The sequence below is a fragment of the Corvus brachyrhynchos genome, unplaced genomic scaffold (genome assembly GCF_000691975.1).
Source record: "Corvus brachyrhynchos isolate BGI_N302 unplaced genomic scaffold, ASM69197v1 scaffold26, whole genome shotgun sequence".
In the NCBI taxonomy this organism is placed as follows: Eukaryota; Metazoa; Chordata; class Aves; order Passeriformes; family Corvidae; genus Corvus; species Corvus brachyrhynchos.
This window is the reverse complement of record NW_008239324.1, coordinates 6,342,540-6,349,627: the sequence shown is the minus strand read 5'-3', so window position 1 is coordinate 6,349,627 and position 7,088 is coordinate 6,342,540.

Sequence of the window (7,088 nt, the reverse complement as noted above, 5' to 3'; positions counted from 1 at the left end):
TAAGGGGCTCCGGAATAACCAAAGGGGCCCGCGCCCCTCGCAAGCTGCTACCCTGAGCTCCCGTAGCCGCCCCCGGTGTGCGAGTATGCGTGTGTGATTGTGCGTGTATGTGAGTGTGCGTGCGCGTGTGTGTGAGTGTGGGTGTGCATGTGCGTGTGCATGTGCGTGCACCACGGGGGCAGATTTGGGCCTTCAGCCCAGCTCCCCTCCAGGCAGGGTGGTTTAGCGGGTGACCCGGATATATCTGTATCAACTCTGTGGCCGCTGTGTCCACCCCACAGGGGTTCAATGAAACCATCATCCCCGCCTGAGGCAGTGCTTTTCCCAAGGCGCTGCGGGGCTGGGAGGTCTCACTGCGGGGAGACTCGCCTCCAGTGCACAGTAGTGTCCGTGGCTTTCCCCATCGACGTTTGTGTACCTTATTCTGTAAAGGATCTGAGCATCCCCTTTCACTGTTTGAAAGGGGATTTTCCCACCTTTCACCTCACAGTTTGGTTTGGGGCTGGGCTGGGGTGGGGTTGGTTTGCTCTTGTTTGTGTGCAAAAGGTGGATCAGGAGACATGTCACTGCAGATGAACACCAATAAATTATTTAATCACTAGGAATTGCTTCTGCAGAAGCATGCTGGAATGGTGGGCGATGGGTTTTGGTTGAAGGGAGAGTCTGTAGGTCTCACAACAGCAGAGCGCACACACAGAGCCCACAGGCAGGAGGGCAGGCAGTGACTACACTGTCTACACAATTAGCATGCAATCACTCTTGTTTTCCAAAGAGCAGAGCTCTTGTTTTTTGAAGCAAATCACATCAAGATAATAACCTGTTTGCTGGACTAGATTGGTATATTGAGGTCTGAAATAGACCCTGTTTTGTGTGTGTGTGTATATATATACACACACATTTCATTAAAAAGAGACAAAGTAAGGCATGCTGGGCTTGCAGCTTTGTACCTGATATGAAAATGTCAAGGAAGCTGCCATGGTGGATGGGCTTATAGTGCTGGAAATTGGGAGGCATCCGTGAGTGTGGAAACTCCAGTGAAGTGTGCGGAGGCTGGGGTGGGGACAGCGGTGTTGCTATGAGCACGGCAGCAGCATCTGGAGAGAGCCGCGCAGCCGCGGGTGCCGGGGAGAGTGATGTGCAGGGAACAACGTGGGGAAACTAACATTGCTGAAAATTAATTTAAATATAATGTGGGCATTAGCATTTCACCTGGTCAAGCTCCATTAGACAGGCTTGCTGAGAACCTAATGAATTCTTAATAAAGATTAAATCGCATGTTCATTAGACTTTGATGAAAGAGACTGCTATTTTTTTTTTAATACTGTATTATTGGTGTGCTTCTAGATAATAAATCCCATCCTCTTGAGTGGCTAAAGCAGCTTCACACTTGGATATTGCCTTGAAAACAAGCACAGGAATCTACAGACAGATTGGAGAATGCTAAGACAAAGGAACAGAGAGCAGACATTGTTACATAGGACTAGAAGAGGTTACACACTGCCCAGTTAATCCTTGAAATGTTAGGTAGCAGGAGAAGAAGTAGAAATTACAGTAATTTGACAGTGTAGCCAGAATGGAGATAAGGATTTGTAAATTTTATTCAGGATGTTTTAGTAAAATATTTGGATACCTTTTAGCTGGTGATCAGGGGGTTATTGAGCAAAAAAAGAGGTACTGGTGATTGACAGAGAGGTGGAACTGGAGTCTGGAATGTACATCTCAAACAGTGGCACCACAGGCTAGGAATGATACTTTTCTTAGCACCCATGGTTGTTTTGACACCCTTAACCCTTGCACATCTCCACCTTGGCTGATGAATTTTGCTGTATTTTTTCACAGCCAGTCCTGCAGTCCAGGTACTTTCACCCATGCCTCAAAATGAAGGGTCAGAGCCAGGCTAGTCAGAGGAACAGTCCTGAAAGGCATGGTTGTGCCATGCAAACCAATGAGACTCCAGAGTGTGCCATAGCATTCAGAATCAGGCTGTGACCAGATTCTGTTTTCACTCAGCTTAAAAAACCATCTGTAACCAAGCAAATCTGGGGCTTTCCTTTAAAATCCAAGCTAGAAGGTTAGTGTTACCGGACAAGAGAAATTTATCTTCCACTCACACCACCCTATCTCAGTAAATTCACAATGATGTAGCAGTGCAATGAATGTTAACACTTTTTAGATGTTATATATTCAAATAAATGTTGAGCACATGCAGAATTTGGAACTTACAATCTTCTTTTCTGGAATACCTGGACTGTAGCATGAAGTCGAGACTGATGTTATTTTAGGATATTTTTGTGGGGACTTAAAACTCTGGTGAATGTGCTTGTTCATCAAAAGCCCCAGCCTAGCAGCACACCGAGCATATCTCCATCTCTTACTGCTTAGCAAGACATTTAAATCTCCATGCAACGGTCCAGTGGTGAGCAGGGTTGGACTGCTCGGGTGGGGACACCATCCACTGCCATCAGCACAAGGCTTCCAGGGAATTCAGTGTTTAATCGTGCCTACACAGAGAGGCTGAGTTAGCTGGCATGGCTTCAAAAACAAGGTCCTGCCACCTACTCAGCAGCCACTGTTCTGAATGGTGAGCCAGGGCAATATTTCACCTTCCCAAACGAGGGGTTAGTGATAGGTGTGGCATTCCAGAGGAGACATGGCTTCCCCTGCACACAGGAAAAATCTCAGGGCTTGGGATTTGGTTTTGGATTTTGCCTTTGCAGAAGCAGCAGCTTCTGTCCCCTGCGGAGCTGAGTGTAGAGAGCTGGGTCTGGCTCCTTTTCACAAGATGCCGGAGCTTTCCAGCCCTGCATGTCCTCCAGAGCAGCTGTGTGTCACTTCACCAGCAGTGCTGGCAGTAACTCAGTTGATAAGTTTCTGTGCTGTGCCATTTTTCACAAAATGTTTTTATGTTAAGTATGAGAAGGATGGAAATGTACAATCAGGAGAAAAATACACTAGTGTACAGTGCTTCTCTTGAAATATCTACTATCTTCTCCCCAGCAGCCATCAGTCCCAACAGCCGGCTGATAGATTGTTCTGACCTTTTTTAAAAAGCCCCTCAAAACAGCCCCAGGTTCTACTTGCTCTGTGTAACCAAATTACTTATAATCTAATGAACTTCTTCAGTGAGAAGCAGTCCCCGCCCACAGGTTTTACAGCAATTTGATGCCAAATGCCATCGAAATGAAACGATGTGTTGTGAACACCCACTTGAGTGCTCTTTGCTGCATGTCTGTGTCTCAAATCCGTAGTGATTTCACACTTGCAGTCCCTTCCCCCAGGAATATTTCACCCCACAGGGGCTTGCAGCGCGGAGTTGCTTCGCCTCTGCAGCATCTTTCTGGGGACAAGACTGGAAACTGCATCTTCCTGGTCTGTTCCACTCCCCAGCACAGCTCTTCTGCCCTGTGGCATTGGGTGCAGAGCCCCACTTGGCTCTGCTTCTGTCTGGGAACTGTTTGATTGTGGTGTGAGCTGGCAACCCAGAGGCACGAACCTCACTAGAGCACCAGGTCAGGCTGAGCCATCCTCATCCTTACTTGTCTCCTGCTCTGTTTCCAGGATTTCTTTGACTTAAGACTCAAAGTAGGGCAGTGACAGGCTGCACCTGGGCAGTATTTGAACTGGATTTCAATAAGCAGGGGAAAGAGCTGCAGCCTTCCCAATGAAGTTGTTTCATTCTCCCAAGACCTGCCCCAGTGCACTCTGCCCTGGGTGTGGATTTGGCACCATGCACGTGGCACATGGACCCCAGCAGGGAGGAGCCTCTAGTGGAGCTGTTTTGGCAGTGAAACCTGCAGTGAAACCAGTAGAAAACTGCCTGCTGGGGCAGCTCTGGGGTGTCAGGATGGCAGCTGGGCAGTGCATTACCTGCCCTGAGGAAGGCAGGGTCTCCTGCCAGGGTGTCAAGAGAATATCCCAGTGGAGGCTGCTGTAGGAGGGGGCTCTCTCCTCACTGCAACTTTTTTCCCCACCTTCACAGATGCTTTCTTGCATCCCTGGATGCTGTGGGTGCCATGTTTCACACTCTGCAGTGGCACAGCACAGGGAGATTGCCCCTGAACCAGTCAAGAATAAGAGCTGGGAACAGAGGAAAGTGAGGCTGTTCATTTTGACTTGTAGTTGCAAAGGGTAATCATATTTTCAGCATTTATTTCCTTCCTCTTGGATTTTTAATTGTGCCAAAACATTAACAACCATAGTTCCTTCTTTTATATTTAAGGTTCTTGTTATTAGACTGAGAGAGATTTCAGAGAAAAGCAGTAACAATATTAGGAGGCAAGATGGAATACATTTTGAGTTTGTGTTTTTTCTTTTTCCTTGACAGTTCTTAATTTGTTTCTTGTTTTAGGGACTCATAAAAGTAAAAATATCTTTCAGTGACAACAGTGAACTGCATAGCTTCTCCTCTTCCAACCCAGTTTTAAAACCTTAAAAGAAATTTGCCTGTCATATTCTGACATGACACATCTAGTCCTGTTGGAAATGTTTTAGCAATCTAATGAGATGAAAGCAGTTGTTCCAATGAGCTCAGAAGAAAGAGACAAATCTGCTGCACAATTGTAACTGGGGATCTGTTTTGTTTTATGACTTGGCTAACCCAGAAGTTGTAAGAGACATTAGATTGACAAATGAACTAGATAATAAATGAGAAAAGGTTGTGGTTTTCCTCTTCAGCCTGTCCTTTCCCATTTGTCTGGCATACAACTTCATACCTGATTTGAGTTCTTCAGGGTGCTTACCTGGGGAACACAGGGAAGATAATCAAAATGGGTGAAGAATGAAAAAGAGACAAGTAATGGAGGGCAAGGCACTGTGTTGGGTCTTCTGTCTGGTCTGGACAAGAGAAAGAGTGAAATGAAGAAGTGCTTCACTAATGGCCAAGGCAGGAGCAGGTTGGTGGAGAGTAAGAGCCAGGCAGTCAGGAGTGTCTCGCACACTCGTAATTACCTAGTTTTCTTCAGTTCGCTTTCAGAGTTACAGCCTGTCTTTGCAAGCATCAAGCTCCCTTGGTTTCTCCTGGATCTGCAGGATACAAAATCACAACTGAGCATTGAAGCTGGCAGATATGCAGCCAGAAAGGTTGATGCCAGTGCAGGGTCCAAGAGCTCGATTTTGCAAACTCCTGCTCAGGTAGCAAGGAAGGCAAAAAGCTTTTCCGACAAGGCAGCAGCCGTACACAGTGCACAGAAGGACCCATCCTCTACGCTCTGAAGTCTGTGGTTACACCCTGAGTGCAACTGAGTGTGGAAGATGGGATTTGGTCCTTTATTTATTACATTGGTTTAAAGAGGAGCTCCAGCAGGTGAGAATTGCCAAAATCTCAAATTCAGGTGGCCAGGGTGTTTAGGAGTCTAGTCACTTTTCCTGGTGCTATTGCAAATCTCCTCATATCTGTGGGTTTGTGTAGAGCCTGAAATTACTTCTGTGGAGCCTGGACTCGCATGATGACTGGATAAGCTCTATTTTCAGGTGGTCTTTGCTTAGGCATGTATTTTGTTTTTGAAAGAAAACTTCCAGCTCTCCTCACTTCAGAGAAAAGTTAAAAACCAAATTACCTTATTCTAGCATGAGGACTCAAGAACTGGGAGCAAAATAAAAAACATCCCAAGTGAAGGTGAGGAAACCAAATACATTTCAATTGCTTGGTTACTTTTGAAGCCTGATTCCTTTTTTGCATTGGTGATATTGAAACCAGCAACCTCACTTATTTCAAATCAATTTGAATGCTGCTGACCCCAGATCCTCTCTTTGAGCTCACTGGACTTTGGGCCAAGATGATGTCTGTTCAATCTGCAGGTTTTAAGAGAGGTGATGAATTTCAAATGTTTGTGTGACACTTGGTGGGATCCTGGATATTGCTAAGTTTCATTCACAAAACCAAAACCAGGAAACAAAAAGATCTGGAAAGCATCGGCACATTAAACCTACAGCCATTTTTCTTGCCTTAATTTTTTTTTTCTTTTGTTCTTAGAGGGAAGTACTAATGTTTATGCCATGTTTTTTCTAATGCTGAAGAAATGTTGTGCCTAATGTAAAAATCCCCCTAAACTGTTAATTGAATCATTCTCATTTTAAGACCATTCAGGCAAATGACAGATGTAAGGGAGGTTGGAGGATTACAGTCCTGGTTATAAGATACTCTTAGGAATCTGCCTAAAATCAGAAGATCCAAAAGGCTGAAAAATGTTACCAAGTAACACAAAGCAAGGGAACTGATGGTTTTCTAGTGCTGAACAAAAAGGAGAAAAAAGTATTTTAATTCAAAACTTAATCATTGTGTACTTATTGCAATATTAGAATAAAACTCTTGATGGAGGCACTTCTTAACTTACCATTAAAAATGCTTACTCTCCCCAGCTTTCACGTTAATTGAGAAAGAACTGAGGAGTGCTCTCGGAAGGGAGCCCAGGAAACTGTGTAGTAAGCTGACATCATGCCTGTTTTCAAATTGCTAATCAATAACATTTTTGACATTGAAAGGGAAGGACTGGCAGAGCTGAAATTACTTCGTTTTTCTTAATTCTTGGGCATGTCCTGCTTTGCCTGGTCTCCAAAAATGGTTTCAGTTCATCAGCACACCTTTTATCTGAGTATAAAATCTGTAAGTTTAAAACAAAGGAGCTGGAATACACCAGCTTGAGAGGGAGACAAGAGGGATGGGTAACACAGGGTCCTCCTGCAAGATGAAGAGTTTGGGCCATGGCTGTTAATAACCCTCCTCTCCCCATCAGGCCCATCTGTGGGGTCTTGTGTCCTCAGGAGCCAAAGACAATTTATCATCTGTTCTGTTTGTTACAGGATAACTTTTGCAATCTTTCAGCAGAAATTCTGCTGGTTCATGTTGCAGGAGTTGCTTTTGGGAAAAGGTTGGGAGATGCTGATCCTAGTAAGCGCTTTGAGGTGTAAGTCACTGATCTCTTGACTGACTGTTTAGGACTGTGGTGTTCCAGGAAAATCGGGAGCAGGTTTCAGAAGAAGCACGATCCAATGCTGGAAGGAAATACAGGGTTTGGGAACAAGGAAAGGGATTTTCTTCTCCTTGGCACATGTCAGGCTACTCAGCATAGGAATGGGGAGATCCGTGTTTC